The following is a 16,144-nucleotide window of genomic DNA, read 5'->3' as shown; positions in this document are numbered from 1 at the left end:
AAACAAGTGGTGAACGGCCATCGGCTCAAGCCATACCTGGAGGGAAACGACATCAACAATCTTGAGCGTGACAAAGTGGGTTACATTCTACGCCCATTGGATGAAGAATCAACTTGAAAGGCGCAGGTTCGGTTGTTGTATCACTACTAGAAAACTCAAAATTTCTTACACCGTTTTTCGTCAAAAATGCGTCACAAATAGCGATTTCTGACTAATTTACGAGGAAATGTGTATGTAGGAAAACCCCTCGTAGGAAACTGGTTTCTTACGCATTTGCTACGCAACTTCCTACGCATTTCCGACCAAAATATGGTGTCAGAAGTTCCTACACCTTTCCTACACATTTTCTTGAGTATTATTATCAGGATTATCTTTTATTTGCTACACATTTTCGACGAACTTTTTTAATTTATTTTTATAGTGTTATTATTGCAGTCGTTTTTATATTTAGTTTTGTGACGCATTTCCAACACATTTTTTCTACGCATTTTCGACACTCCCATTTCTGACGCATTTTCAACACTACCCTTTCTGACACATTTCCGACGGCATTAAAAAAATTAAAAAAAAATCTTTTTGAACGTTCCTACGCATTTGTGACGAAAATAATTAAAAAATAAAAAATATATTTTTAAACTTTCCTACACATTTGTGACGAAACAATAATAAAATTAAAAAATTTGTTTTAAAAAAATATTAATCTTATATTGGTTAAAAATATTAAACATCATTTACATTTAAAATATAAAAATAATCTGGCATTATATATATGTTTAAAAAGCATACACTTACACACATATTTAACTTCCTGTTTACTAAAAGTTCTGAGTAGGAACGAGCCTCTCTTTATACAATAATGATTTGTTTTTATTTGCATGCAAGAAAAACTAAAAAACGGAAACTGACTATTATTCTCTTGGAATATAAATACTGACAAAGAACACATAGATATGCAATGTGATGGATGGATGGATGTCTCACTGTGCAACAAAATGCTCAAATAAATAGTATTCTTACAATCAGATCCTAGCAGCAGATTTAAACATAAAGAGAGATAGATTAAGACCAAGTCAAAGATACTACCATGATCCCACGGTACCGACTGTTGGATTCTGAAAAGCAGCAGAGTTCCAAAACGTCTTGAGATAGTAAGGCGGGGAGATGGTCAAACCTTCTTCTGTAATCTTTGCCATCTGTATATGTGCACGTTCAGTACATAACCAATTTTTAATAGGAAACCGCTGCGTAAACACTTGTACATAGTGCTTGCCAAATATAGTGAAAGAGAGGTGGTTATGCAGTTACATAATTGCTTTATGAATCAGAGTTATAAATGTTCTACAACTAGCTCAAGTTTAAGACCCATAACTTATTATTGTAAGAACATAGTTTTTAAACTAACTTATTTTATAAAATTATATAGTTTATGAAGAATGAAGTTTTTAAATATATTACCTGAAGCTTGTTAACAGCAGACCTATCACGGTATAGAAGGTTACGCATGCATTTCTCCAATAACTTGACACCCTCCTCAAAACTCAAGTCCTCCCTCCATTCCTCACGAAGTATAGGTCGGGCAAGGTGATTTCCAAATCCAGTCGCGATATGATCATCCTCATAATGTACACCGATCATGCTAACCTGCACATATATAAATAGTCGTGCACCTCTTTAGGTCCAAGTGAGTTCCCATCATCCCACATATTGTCATGAAAGCTATAAATAGTATCAATCATTATTTACAACAAACAAGTTAAAACTTACAATTAGAAGTAGAGGTGGCAATGTAGACCTATTCTTGGTTTTAAAAAGCGCGCACCTTTTTGCTCCGCGCCTAGAGTAATTACAAGAAGTGTCAAAAAGGCGCGAGACGCACACCCTGGGGCCTTTTCGCTCCGCGGCTAGAGTAATTACAAGAAGCGCCAAAAAGGGCGCTTTTTGGGATTTTTCTGGGCTTTTTTGGCCTGAGGCGCGAGCCTCTCGTACCCAAGGAGTTCTTATGCATCTAACTGTTGTACCTTGGGTTTTCTGGCTTGTACACCCTGTCCATTATTCCACCTCTTTTTAAAAAGATCCCTATTGAATACAACCAAAATGTATAGACATGTGTATCACAGATACTTACATGAGTTCATCAAGGTACATGAGTTCTCCATTTGCACCAATAAGAGAATGTTTACCCACTTGCTTTAGTTGTTCAACACTCTTGTAGTGAATGGTGGATCCATATGACCCTGTGAACACAAAAGCCAGCAAACAGTATTGCTAGAAATAATGGTAGTTCAACCATCACACAGTTCCATTACGGCAAGAAATGATAAATCTGCAAGGGTGCAAACGAGCCGAGCCCGGGCTCGTTTAACATATGAAATCTCAAGCTTGAGCTCGGCTCGATTCGAGCTTTATGTCTAAAGCTCGAGCTCGGCTCGAAGGTAAATTTTCAAGATCGAGCTCAGCTCGGGCTCGACTCGTTTAGTATTTATTATTTAATTTAGATTAATTATAATTATTATTATTATACATACAATTTAGTTATTTTTTTATATTTATATAAATGGTAATTATTATTATATAAATATATGTGTAATATATTAATAAAAAATATATAAACAGAAAGCTCGTTTAGTCTCGCGAGCCGGCTCGAGCTCGATAAGCGAAGCTCGGGCTCGGGCTCGTTTACTAAATGAGCTTGTTTTTAGGCTCGGGCTCGAGCTCGAGCTCGTTTAAGCTCGGCTCGTTCGAGCTTTTTTCGAGCCGAGCTTGAGTAGCTCGGCTCGTTTGGACCCCTAGTGTGCTTTATCCATATATTAAAAACTCATTGGTAGTTCTACTAGGTGAAAAAAACAAATAGATATTCTCAATAGCACCTAACATATACATACAAACACCCACAGATATATAGCATATTTAACAACAGTCTGATGTTGTTAAGGATTATCTAACCTCCCATGTCAGCAGCCATGAGAATTCCATCCTTGTACTTGATCCCAATTCCATCCTTGTACTTGATCCCACTGATGGATGTACCCGTCACATATGGATACCTATATAAAAAACCAATCAACTTGTAATATAAAAAATGATAATATAATAAGTGTAATAATCACAAAATTGAACACATGATCGATGTCAAAATTCCATATCAGATTAAATCTCAAAAGTACTAGAGAATGTTTTTACCAAGGACCCACTTATAAGAAAAACATGTGAAAGAGAACTCAATTTGGTTGAAGCATTTCATCGAGCAGTTGGTATGTATCTTTAAACCTTTCATGTTTGAACAACATAACAAAAATCAAAACCTGATAAAACCATCAATTGAAGGTGAAGAACATGATCGAAGGTGGGGGTTGGCTGCGTGGAACAAACAGAGCAGCAAGGGGATACTGATTAAGGTTACAAGGAGTGGGGGAGAATAGATTTAGGTTAAAAGACGGAAAAATGATAAGTGGGAGGGAAAGCCACGAATTTTAAAATTTTGGCTGCAATTGGGGTCACGTTATTATAATAATTAGTTTTTTTTTTTTTTTTTTGGGTAAAGGGTTACCCCGGTGAAATTTTATATATCTACCATCAAATAAAAACAGGGTGTGTCATGAAAACAACACACACTACTAAACTTGGCATACCAAGTCTAGGCAAAAACAAACAAAGCAACCCAACAAAAGTCACAACCAAGAACAACAAAACAAAGAACTCGACACAAAGCCTAAACTAGGCAACACCAACTAGCTCTAGATTAACCATGGTCCACCTCCATGTTCTTCGAAATCTGCCAGCGATCTAAAAGCTTCATATGTCTCGGATCACCACTTATCTTGAGACCCATAATTCTAAGACGCACCGTATCAATGATGGTCTTCGAAAGAGCACAAGCATTCCATTGAAGCTGAGAGAATAAGCGATTGTTCCTTTCTTGCCATATATAATACGTGGAAGCTGCAACCATAAGCTTACAAACAATATGATCCAGCGATTTGTGTTAGCACTAAGCTCCATCCACTGCATAATAGAAGACCAGGTATTCGAAACATTGTTCATGTCAACCATTTTCCTTACCAATCCCCATACCTCAGACGCATATGAACACCGGAAAAAAAGATGGTCTCTAGAGTCCCGATCATATTTGCATAACGGACAACACATGAGTTGTAAATTCGTTGCACTGCCTGCTTCCCAAATAGCCAACCGGTCTTGAGTCTTAAGTTTATTTTTAATAACTAACCATAGATGGAAAGAGTGCCGGGGGATACACTGACTAACCAAACAGCGTTGACCCAGAAAACCTTATTTTCACTATGGCGCATGCTATTCCAAGCCACCCACGAACAAAAATGCTGAAGGTTACCGTTTAGATCTTTCCAGCAGTATCGATCATCTACTTCAGGCATGAGTTGAGGGATATCAATATTTATAAGGACAGGGAAAACATCATACCAAGCCTGAGGCCATAACCATTGGCCATTGTCATCAACAAGGTCAGCCACCATAGAGTTAAGAGAGAAACCAACATTTGCTATAGCTCTTGGAGATATGAATGAACGAAGAGGGCTATACGAACACTAGTTGTCACTCCAAGCATTAGTTTTACGACCGCTCCGAATAGTAATCCAAAAAAATGAACGAACCGATGGACGAATAGAAAGAATCTTCCGCCATCCCCAGCTAGAATTACCTTTACATTTCACCTCCCAGAAATTTTTATCTTTCAACTTATAAGAGTGAAGCCACTGAACCCAAAGAGACTGTCGGTTAGTGACTATACTCCAAATATGGGACGATAAAAGGGCCTTATTAACATCCAGAATACTCCTGATACCTAAACCTCCCTCCTCTTTAGGCAAGCAGACATCCTTCCAGGAAAATTTGGCACGAACCGGGCCATGAGAATTACCATTCCATAAGAAAGTACGAAACCTTTTCTCCAAATCCTTAATAACACCATAAGGAAGCAAGAAAACCGAAGCCCAATAAGAATACATGGCTGCTAAGACCGAATTGATAAGCTGAAGTCTACCTGCAAAAGACAGTGACTTAGACATCCAGTTGTCAATACGACGATCTATACGCTCCACAAGGCTTTTACAATCACGAGCTGCCAATCTAGTTGTGATCAGGGGAACACCCAGGTAGCGAACCGGCAAAGAGCCCTCTTGAAAGGGCATAATATTCAGAATTTGATCTTTTACATGTCGAGGAACATTACTGAAAAAAACAGTACTTTTAGCCGGGCTAGGAACCAGACCCGAGATGTGCGTAAATTTATCAAGGGCATCACGCAGATGTTACCGAGACACTATCTCCATGAGAAAATAAGAACAAATCATCGGCAAAGGAGACATTTATAATCTTTTGTTTTGGACAACGAGCATGGAACTTGAAAGACGTTTAAGAGGCTGCTTGTCGTAAAAGGAGGGTTAGAACTTCCATAACTAAAGTAAATAGGTACGGAGATAGAGGATCACCTTGTCTAAGCCCCCGCTTCCCATCAAAATAGCCATGAAGCTCACCGTTAATACTCAAAGAATATGACACTGTAGAGACACAGGTCATAATCCAGTTAACCATTTTATAATGAAAACCAAAACAGTGAAGAATAGCTTCAAGGAACGACCAGTTGACTGTGTCATAAGCCTTCTGAATATCTATCTTAAATGCACATCTTGCTGGACCTCTATTAAGATGATAGTTGTGCATCAGTTCCTGGGTCAGAAGAACATTATGTGTAATTTTCCTGCCCGGAACGAAAGCTGACTGATTAATGCTGACCAGACTATTCAAACTTCCTTTAATTCTATCCGTAATTATCTTGCTAATGCATTTAAACAAAACATTACAGCAAGAAATTGGTCGGTAGTCCAGGACTGAGTTCGGAGTATCCTTTTTTGGAACCAGAGCAAGAATTGTGTGATTGACCTGCTTCAAGAGCTTGCCATTTTGAAAGAAATCAAGAATAGCAGTAGTTACCTCATCATCGACGATATCCCATGCATGTTTAAAGAATGCGGATGTGAATCCATCCGGGCCCGGAGCCTTGTTTTCACCAATACTAAACATAGCTGCTTTTACCTCCTCCTGCGTCACTTGTCTAACCATATTTTCCGCCGAGCCTGGAGCAAGAGTATTAACAAAAATGTCTACACCCTCTAAATTTTGAACCCCTTGATCAGTTCCCAAAAAATTCGAATAATCGTCCACTAGAGCATTTATGACATTGTCACCCTTAAACCGGTTCCCTTGAACATCATGAATGAAGCTAATTTTGTTTCTAGAATTCCTGGCTTTGACTGCTTTATGAAAAAAAGCAGTATTCGAATCACCCGCACTAAGCCATTCAACCTTTGCTTTTTGTTTTAAGAAGCATTCTTCGTCATAGGCCGCCACCTGGTACTCATGAATGCATTTAGCAACTGAGTCACGAGCTGAAACATCTAGAGGGTTTTCATCAACAAACTTCTGTAAAGAATCCAGCTCACTCCGCAATCGAGAGACTTTATCATGTAAATTACCTTGCTGATGTAGAAGCTTACGCAAACAAGGCTTCAAGTTTCTCATCTTTTTCGTCACCACAAACATAGCATAACCTTGGACATCCTTGACCCATTCGTTAACCACAAATTGTCTGAATTCCGGTTTGGAAGTCAGAAAATTAGGGAATTTAAAAGACTTCGGCTTAGATCGAGTAGTGACCGACAACTTTAGAACACAAGGGGAATGGTCAGAAACTCTAGCAGGCTGAAACAGAGCATACACATCCGGGAACATGTCCATAAATTTGAAATTACTCATAATGCGGTCTATTTTCTTTAGAACTCCAATCCCTTCCTTAGGCTTCTGGTTCCAAGTATAATGTAACCCGTGAAAAATTCTCGCATACCAATGGTGTTATTCGAGGGCCCAGCTAGATAATCGTCAAGATTAAGAGCTGTGTTAAAATCCCCAAGAACTACCCATGGCTGATTATGAGCTAATCCGTTATGCTTACAAAGATCATTCCAAAGCCTTCTACGGTCTTGATACTTATTTTCCGCATAGATAAAAGAGCAAAGAAAAATTTTAGCTTCAGATTTTAAGTGGACCTGCGTGTGAATAGCTTGATCAGATTGAGAAAGCACCATAATATCAACATCATTAGTATTCCACCCCACAATAATTCTGGTTCCCCGTTGGTAAAGGTCCCCATTCGAAGTCCAATTCCACCTACGGAAAACACCCTTGCATACTTTACCAAGATTATTAACACTAACATGAGTCTCAAGAATTGCACAAATACTCAGCCGATTTTCAGCAATCAAAATACGAACCTCGTTTTGCTTCAGGGGACGATTTAAACCCCTTATATTCCATACAGCAACGCTACCCATCTAAACCCATGTAACGGGAGTGCTTGCCCCCTCAGAGTGACTAACCGTCACATTGCTACTCATGAATTTAGACATCTCCGTTGGAGTCACCTCTAGCACTTCATCATTCGTTGCAGAGACTGTCTTAACAACTGTTTCCTCTTGGACCCGAGAATTATCAGCCTTTGGCACCTCACTATCATCTTCCACAGTTAAAACCTGAAACGGATTCACCACTTTGACCATAGGCTGCCCACTACTAGTTTTCGTGCCGGATGTACTAGCTCCAGATTTATTTATTTTTGGTTTATACATGAACTTCATCTTTTGCTTTTTTTAGGAAACGTTTGCTTAGCTATTCTCCTCCTATCACGAAACCTTCCTCATCCACCACAACTTGTTTAGCCTTACCCTTATCAACCTTGCAACATGAACCTTCATCGTGCCCAAATAAGCAACATGTAGAACAACGAAGTGGCTTCCATTCATATTCAACACCAACTCGTTCCATTAGGTATCCGTCCTCATCCATCTTAGGAATAGCAATAGTTATATGATCTTTAAGCTCATGATCCGCATTAACCTCAATCATAGCCCGAGCATAACTGCTCCTACCCCAGTTGCCCGCACACATATCAGCTGTGTAGGAATCTAACCTTTTTGGGATCCCTAATTTAGAAGCTAGCAAACTTAGACCATCATCGGTGTATACCGCAATGGGCACATTATGAAGTTTGACCCAAAGAGGGACTGTTTTAATACCGTCTTTCTTTAAAATAGCTTTCGGAGACCAACAGTTCAGAAATAGCGGGATTTTTCTAATCAACCACGGACCCCCTTCTAACCTTCATCATACCGTCCTTAGTTTCAAATTTGAAGAAAAAGAAACCATCCGAATTCATCATAAGCTTTGAGTAACCAATGTTTGCCCAAACATTTTTCGCATAGTATTCCACAACTGGGAACGGAAGACGATTCCCCAAGAAGTACCCATAGAGGACATTTTCAAACTTATCTTGAACTTGCTGAACTACTTCTTTTGGAATAACAATATCGGCATCCTCCCTTGTTTCAAGAGGTTCCATAAGCATAAAGTTCACTTCTCTTTTGTTCCGAGTTTTTGAAAGAAGTTTTTCAGCAAACGAGCCCCCATTATCCTTCTTACTATTCTCCGAACAGCCCTCTTCATCCAACGAAGAATGATTTTGTCACACCCCCAAAATCCACCTGCGGATAACACCCGCTTCGAGGGCGTGACTGACCAGGATCCAGCCACCAATTATACCGAGCATTTAATTAATAGAAGAAATATTTAATATCCGAAGTAATTAGCAACATCAGAGTTTGGATTCGGTAATTAGTTTAACAAAACAGCGGAAGCATAAACCAAAGTAGTTTTAAAGACAGTTCATTGTTCCAAAACAGTTAACCAACACACGGGTTCGACGAACACTACACATCCCCAAGCAGCAGCTCCTGAATCATTGGTTACCTGCAAAGCATGCAGTAAGGGGTCAACAATAATGCTGAGTGAGTTCACTAGTGGTCCAGTTTTAGTTTACCAAAAACTTGAGTTGTTTAGATAAAGCATTTATAATCACGTGTGGGGAGCTACCCCACCTGTAAGCTCACTAAACTGTGGATACCGAAACTGTTGACGGAATATAAATATTCGTGCCCCGAGTCAATGTCTATCATCATTGACTATGTTGCAAGGTCTACTAGTTCACGCCCGATCCCCCCGGTCACGGTGTGAGGTTGTCAAACCTAATAGCGCTATCAACTAATAACCCGTTCGCCCCCGGCGATTAATCGGTACTGTAAGCAGGGACTTAAAGTGATAGAGTTTCGTTTAGCATGGCTAGTTGTGATTTATAAATAGTATCCAAACGTATCTCCCCCGGAGATAGTAATTACCCATTCTGTTTTCCCCCGGAGTAATGGGTCAAATGTATTTTCCCAAAGTTGGTAGTTTGTTCGTGTCCCTCCGCGGGACGCATGCTTTTAGTGTGTGAACTCACCTTGGGTTGCTCAGCAGATTAGGTCACTTGTCAAATACGTTGGTCACCACGTCCTAACATGGTTACCGGTATAGGTCAGGTTCGGTGTACAAGCATTCACGTAAAAACACATTTAGGCACGTAACTTGCATACAAGTAAATAGTCATGGGGTTATTGGGCCGGCCCTAACAGTAACACAGTCAAACAGAACACAGCAACACATAGTCCATTTAACAGATAGTCCAAGTTAACACAGAATGGCCCAATAACCAAAATGGACAGCCCACTCGCAACCAGCTGGTCTCGAGTCGCAACCAGGTGGTCTCGGCTTGTCACGCTGTGGTTGCGAGTCGCAACCGTGGTCTCGAGTTGTCACGTTTTGGTTGCGAGTCGCAACGGCGTGGTCTCGAGTCGCAATCTCGTGGTTTCGAGTTGTCCTGCTATGGTTGCGAGTCGCAACCGTGTGGTTTCGAGTCGTAATGCCGTGGTTGCGAGTCGGAATGCTGTCACTTTCATACACACGTGATGATGCAGAACCATCAGTCCAAATTGTACATATGAAATCAGACCCAAATCCGGAAATGACCAATAAGGTTGCACTAACACTTTTCCTAAACTGCCTATTAATAAAACTAGATCAAACTTTGCCATATTTACATCTTCAAGTCATATTCAAACAAGTTCATCCTATGTTCATCATTTTCTAGGGTTTTCATGCCAACATAAACACACATTTATGAACCGAAAATCACATATTTTTGACAAGATCATGATGCAAAACAAGGAAACATACATTATATAGCCGAAATCTTATGTTTACTCATCATCATTTTTGCAAGAAATAAAGAAGTATAGTATGGTTAGCCATAATTATTCTTAGATCATTATTTGTTAGTCATATAAACATGTTATCAAGCTTTGTACACAAGGGTTTTCACATATAGTCAAGTTTCACAAATCATCCTAAAAATCATACAAAAACTACTAACCAAGCATCTCTTAGTTCATAAGCATTTTATTCATCAAGCATTCAAGACAACCATTACACATATGTAACACTAACCGGTATAGAAGAAGGAGAGTAAGCCGAAACAAAGAAAAGGGAACCGAGAAGATGGAGTGTCCGAGTGATAGTCTTGACCGAGTTTCTTGTCCGATATTCCTTGACCGAGATCCAAGCTTGAACCGAAAGTTGTAAGAGAATGGAATGTAGTTGAGGGTTTTCTAGTTGAGAGAGAGAGTAGGAGAAGTGTGGGTGTGTTTGTGCAACCAAATGAAACAAGTGTGGAAAAGGTTGGAATTTATACACCAAGCATCAAGTAGGCTAAGGGGGTTTCGGCCCAACCGGTTTCGGCTCATGAGGCCCACTCGAGACCGAGTGGCCCACTCGCAACCGAGTGGTTGCGAGTCGTGGTCTCGGGTCGTGGTCTCGACTCGCGTTCAAACATATATATATATACATACATACAACACATTATGCAAATTAAAGATCACGTTTTCATTTAATAATAATTATGTACACAAAATATTACAAGGTGTTCGTACGGAAAAACCTAGAGTGTCACATTATCCCCAAGTTTTAAGAACTTTCGTCCCGAAAGTTAAGGCAGCCACTGCCAAGCTAGCGTGTTTCAACGGGGTGTCACATCATCCCCCCGTTAGTTTGGAATTTCGTCCCGAAATTCGGTTGTAGCTTCAGTGCTAGGGTTTTCGTTTGGGAACAGCTGGGGATACTTGGACTTCATCTGGTCTTCCCGCTCCCAGGTAAACTCTGGGCCGCGTCGTGAGTTCCAACGAACTCGCACAAGGGGTATCTGGCTACGTTTGAGGGTTTTGATCTCTCGATCCGTGATCTCAATCGGTTCCTCAGTAAAGTGTAGCTGTTCATCAATCGTCAGTTCCTTAAAAGGAATTACAAGTGTTTCATCCGACAAACACTTCTTCAGGTTAGATACGTGAAAAACGTTGTGCACTGCACTCAGCTCTGCAGGCAGGTTCAATCTATAAGCAACCTTACCGATTTTCTCGGTAATTTCGAATGGTCCAACATACCGTGGATTCAGCTTGCCTCATTTCCCAAAACGAACCACACCCTTCCAGGGTGAGACTTTAAGTAGAACCCGGTCCCCGACCTGGAATTCTAACGGTTTCCTACGCTTGTCAGCGTAGCTTTTCTGACGGTCACGAGCTGCCGCCATGCGTTGCCTGATCTGGGAAATCTTTTCCGTTGTGTCCACTACCAGTTCTGGGCCTGTGAGTTGACTATCACCGACTTCCGCCCAGCAAAGAGGTGATCGGCATTTACGACCGTACAATGCCTCAAAAGGTGCCGCCTGAATACTAGTGTGATAGCTGTTATTGTAGGAGAATTCCACCAGCGGTAGATGCTTCTCCCAGTTTTTGCCAAAGTCGATCACACATGCCCTCAACATGTCTTCCAGGGTTTGGATGGTGCGTTCAGACTGCCCATCCGTTTGCGGGTGATAAGCGGTGCTCATGTCCAAACGTGAGCCAAAGGATTTGTGCATAGCTTGCCACAACTCGGAAGTAAAACGAGCGTCTCGGTCGGAAATAATAGAAGTTGGCACCCCGTGCCTGGAGACTACTTCCTTCAAATAGATTTCTGCTAAGGTAGAAAACTTGTCTGTTTCCTTAATGGCCAGAAAGTGTGCAGACTTAGTCAATCGATCTACTATCACCCAAATAGTATCATTCCCGCGTTGGGATCTAGGTAGCCCTGTAACAAAATCCATGGAAATTTGCTCCCATTTCCACTTCGGGATTTCCGGTTGCTGTAGTAGGCCTGCTGGTTTCTGATACTCGATCTTGACTCTTGCGCAGGTCAAACATTTGCCAACATAGGCTGCTATGTGGGCTTTCATGCCAGGCCACCAGTATGTGGTTCTTAAGTCGTGGTACATCTTATCTGAACCAGGATGTACTGAATAACGGGACTTATGGGCTTCGTCCATCACAAGCTCTCGTAAATCTCCGTAAAGTGGGACCCAAATGCGCCCTGCCACATAGTAGGCGCCGTCTTCTTTCTGTTCTAGTTGCTGCCTCGATCCTCGCAGGGACTCAGCCCTGATGTTTTCCGGTTTCAGAGCTTCAATCTGAGCATTTCGGATCTGGGTAGGAAGACTAGACTGGATGGTAAGTTGTAATGCTCGCACGCGCTTTGGTATAGTGTCCTTCCGGCTGAGGGCGTCTGCCACAACATTGGCCTTGCCCGGATGATACTTGATGGCGCATTCATAATCATTCAGAAGTTCGACCCATCGACGTTGTCGCATGTTTAATTCCTTCTGCTTAAAGATATGCTCGAGACTCCTGTGATCGGTGTAAATGGTGCACTTGGTACCGTACAGGTAATGTCTCCATATCTTAAGCGCAAATATCACTGCTCCCAGTTCCAAGTCGTGTGTTGTGTAGTTCCTTTCATGTGTCTTAAGTTGTCGAGAGGCGTAAGCAATAACTTTCTCGCGTTGCATCAACACGCAACCGAGCCCATGAATAGACGCATCGCAGTAAACCACAAAGTTGTCCGTTCCTTCAGGTAACGAGAGAATAGGAGCACTGCAGAGGTTATCCTTTAGTTTCTGAAACGCGGTTTCCTGAGCTTCACCCCACTTATAAACCATACCCTTCTGAGTAAGTGCCGTGAGAGGCTGAGCGATCTTTGAAAATCCCATGATAAATCTTCGATAATATCCCGCCAGTCCCAAGAATTGGCGGACTTCAGTCGGAGTCTTAGGGGTAGGCCAATTCTTTATAGAGTCGATCTTTGCAGGGTCGACGTGGATTCCGTCCTTGTTAACCACGTGCCCAAGGAAATGGACTTCTCGAAGCCAGAAGTCGCATTTCGAGAACTTGGCATACAATTGCTCATTGCGAAGGAGTTCGAGGATAAGGCGTAGGTGCTGTTCATGCTCTTCCTGACTTTTCGAGTAGATCAAGATGTCGTCTATAAACACGATCACAAATTTGTCGAGGTAGGGTTTGCATACTCGGTTCATAAGATCCATGAATACCGCAGGCGCGTTGGTCATTCCGAAGGGCATAACGAGGAATTCATAATGACCATAACGAGTTCTGAATGCAGTCTTGGAAATATCTTCATTACGGACCCTTAACTGATGGTAGCCTGATCGCAGGTCAATCTTAGAATAGTAGCTTGATCCTTGCAACTGATCGAATAGGTCGTCGATTCGCGGGAGAGGGTAACGATTCTTGATGGTAACCTTGTTCAACTCACGATAATCAATACACATTCGGAACGTGCCATCCTTCTTCTTAACAAAGAGTACCGGTGCTCCCCAGGGTGACGAACTAGGGCGGATAAACCCTTTATCCAAAAGTTCCTGTAGTTGAGTAGAGAGTTCCTTCAATTCTGCGGGGGCTAGTCGATAAGGTGCACGAGCTATTGGCGCTGCTCCGGGAGCTAGCTCGATTTGGAATTCGACCTGACGATGGGGAGGGAGTCCAGGTAATTCCTCAGGAAATACCTCGGGGTAGTCACGCACTACTGGAAAGTCTTCAATCCTATTTTCCTTTTCCTGCGTGTTGGTGACAAGTGCTAGGATAGCGGTGTGCCCTTTTCGTAGAGACTTCTGGGCCTTCAAGAAAGAGATAACGCCGGAGATTTCTCCGCCTTTGCCACCTTGTACAATGAGGGGTTTGCCAGAACGACGAGGAATACGAACTGCTCTCTCTTGACAGAGGATCTCAGCGCGATGCTTGGATAACCAATCCATACCAATAATGACGTCGAAGCTTCCAAGAGTAACAGGGAAAAGGTCGATACTAAATGTCTGACCAGACAACTCTAGTTTGCAGCCTTTGACAACATGTGAGGCCTCGATGTTTCTACCATTAGCTAACTCGACGATATGAGGAGAACTTAGTAACGAAAGCGGACGCTTAAGCTTCTTACTAATACGTAGGGATACATAACTAGCATCGGCACCGGAATCAAATAACACAGAAACATAACGATCATCGAGTAGGAACTTACCCGTCACAACATTGGGGTCATTCCTTGCTTCTCCAGCTCCAATCACAAAAGCTCTTCCCCTAGCACCATTCCCAGCATTGTTGTTTTGATCGTTATTTCCAGCTCCCTGATTGTTGTTGCGGTTCTGGTTCAGTTCAGGGCAATTCTTCTTGTAGTGCCCCTCAGCTCCACACTGGAAACAACCCTTGACATTCCCGTGATGTTGTTGCTGCTGGTTCTGCCCCACGGGACGTGGACTCCTACAGTCCTTGGCCTCATGTCCCATTTTGTTACATCGTTGACACTGACCTTTCGCACACTGCCCGCTGTGATGTCGATGGCACTTGTTGCACTTGGGGTGGTTACCACGATAGCCACCCTGTTGTTGAGTGCCCTTGTTGTTTTCGGTTTTCCTTTGCTGAGCTGGGGCCTGAGTGGGGTTAGCATCCTTGCTTTGATTTCCTTCCCACTTACGCTTGTTGTCACTAGAACTTCCGACAGTAGCACTGATCCTTTTGGGCAACCTGCCCTCCTCCACGGCCTGATCAGTGAGTTTGTGAGCAAGTCGAACGATCGGCTGAATGGTAGTGTGGTTGGCTGAAGTTACATGGCTTCGAATTTCTGGAGCTAAACCCTTGATGTACAGTTCGATTCTTCGATACATGGGTCGAGACATGTTTGGGCAAAGAGCAGCATAGTCGTTGGACAACTTGGTGTAGGTTTCAATCTCTGACCCAACCATCTTGAGCTCATAGTACTCATTCTCAAGCTTGTGGATGTCATCCCGGTGACAGTATTCCTCCTTAATCATATCCTTGAAATCCTCCCATGCCGTAGCATTTGCAGTTTCCAACCCAAACATCTGAATCTGCGCCTTCCACCAAGAAAGCGCGCTTCCTTCAAGCGTAGCAGTAGCAAATTTCACCCAATTTGCAGGAGGACACTCGCAAACAGCAAAGACAGCTTCAATTTTCTCAATCCAATGTAGAAGACCTATGGCACCCTCGGTGCCGTTGAAAGGGAGAGGCTTGCAATCCATGAAAGTTTTGAAAGTACACACTGGTGGTTGCGCAGGTGCATGCTGACCTATAGGGTGAGAAGCGAAACGTATAGGTTTAGAGGCGAAAAGTCGATGTGGCGGTAGGATCTATACATCCTAAAACAACGAGCTTACCTATAGGGTGAGCTGCGAAAGCTGCAGCCACGGTGTTGAGCAGGTTAGTGAACTGAGCCTGCGTCATGTTGATGTTTCCCCTTCCACGTCCACTCATTGTCTTCATAACCAGAAAACACAATATGAGTGTGATGTAACGAGAACGAGATAGAAGAGAGAGGGGTGTCTATCTAATTTAGGCACACTAGTACGTATAGCATAACAGGGAACATAAACAAACAAGTAAACACTGGTCCGAGCTATGAGGTCAAATGTGTCGAGCCTTGCACTTGGAGTGTAGTGTCGTCACGAGTCACGGGTTATAGTCTGGTTTTCTCCAAAAAGATTTACCCCTTTTTAAAACCAAGTTCACTATAACCAATGGCTCTGATACCAATCTGTCACACCCCCAAAATCCACCTGCGGATAACACCCGCTTCGAGGGCGTGACTGACCAGGATCCAGCCACCAATTATACCGAGCATTTAATTAATAGAAGAAATATTTAATATCCGAAGTAATTAGCAACATCAGAGTTTGGATTCGGTAATTAGTTTAACAAAACAGCGGAAGCATAAACCAAAGTAGTTTTAAAGACAGTTCATTGTTCCAAAACAGTTAACCAACACACGGGTTCGACGAACACTACACATC

At 42.1% G+C, this 16,144-nt stretch overlaps 1 pseudogene; it reads right to left on the bottom strand.

Moving 5' to 3' along the window:
- Nucleotides 1–949: 949 nt before the first annotated feature.
- Nucleotides 950–3,415, bottom strand: LOC110897113 (annotated as a pseudogene).
- Between the last annotated feature and the right edge of the window lie 12,729 nt (nucleotides 3,416–16,144).

This window comes from Helianthus annuus, chromosome 6 (genome assembly GCF_002127325.2).
Source record: "Helianthus annuus cultivar XRQ/B chromosome 6, HanXRQr2.0-SUNRISE, whole genome shotgun sequence".
NCBI lineage: Eukaryota > Viridiplantae > Streptophyta > Magnoliopsida > Asterales > Asteraceae > Helianthus > Helianthus annuus.
Note: the sequence above shows the minus strand (reverse complement) of the source record. Positions and strands in the feature narration are given on the sequence as shown.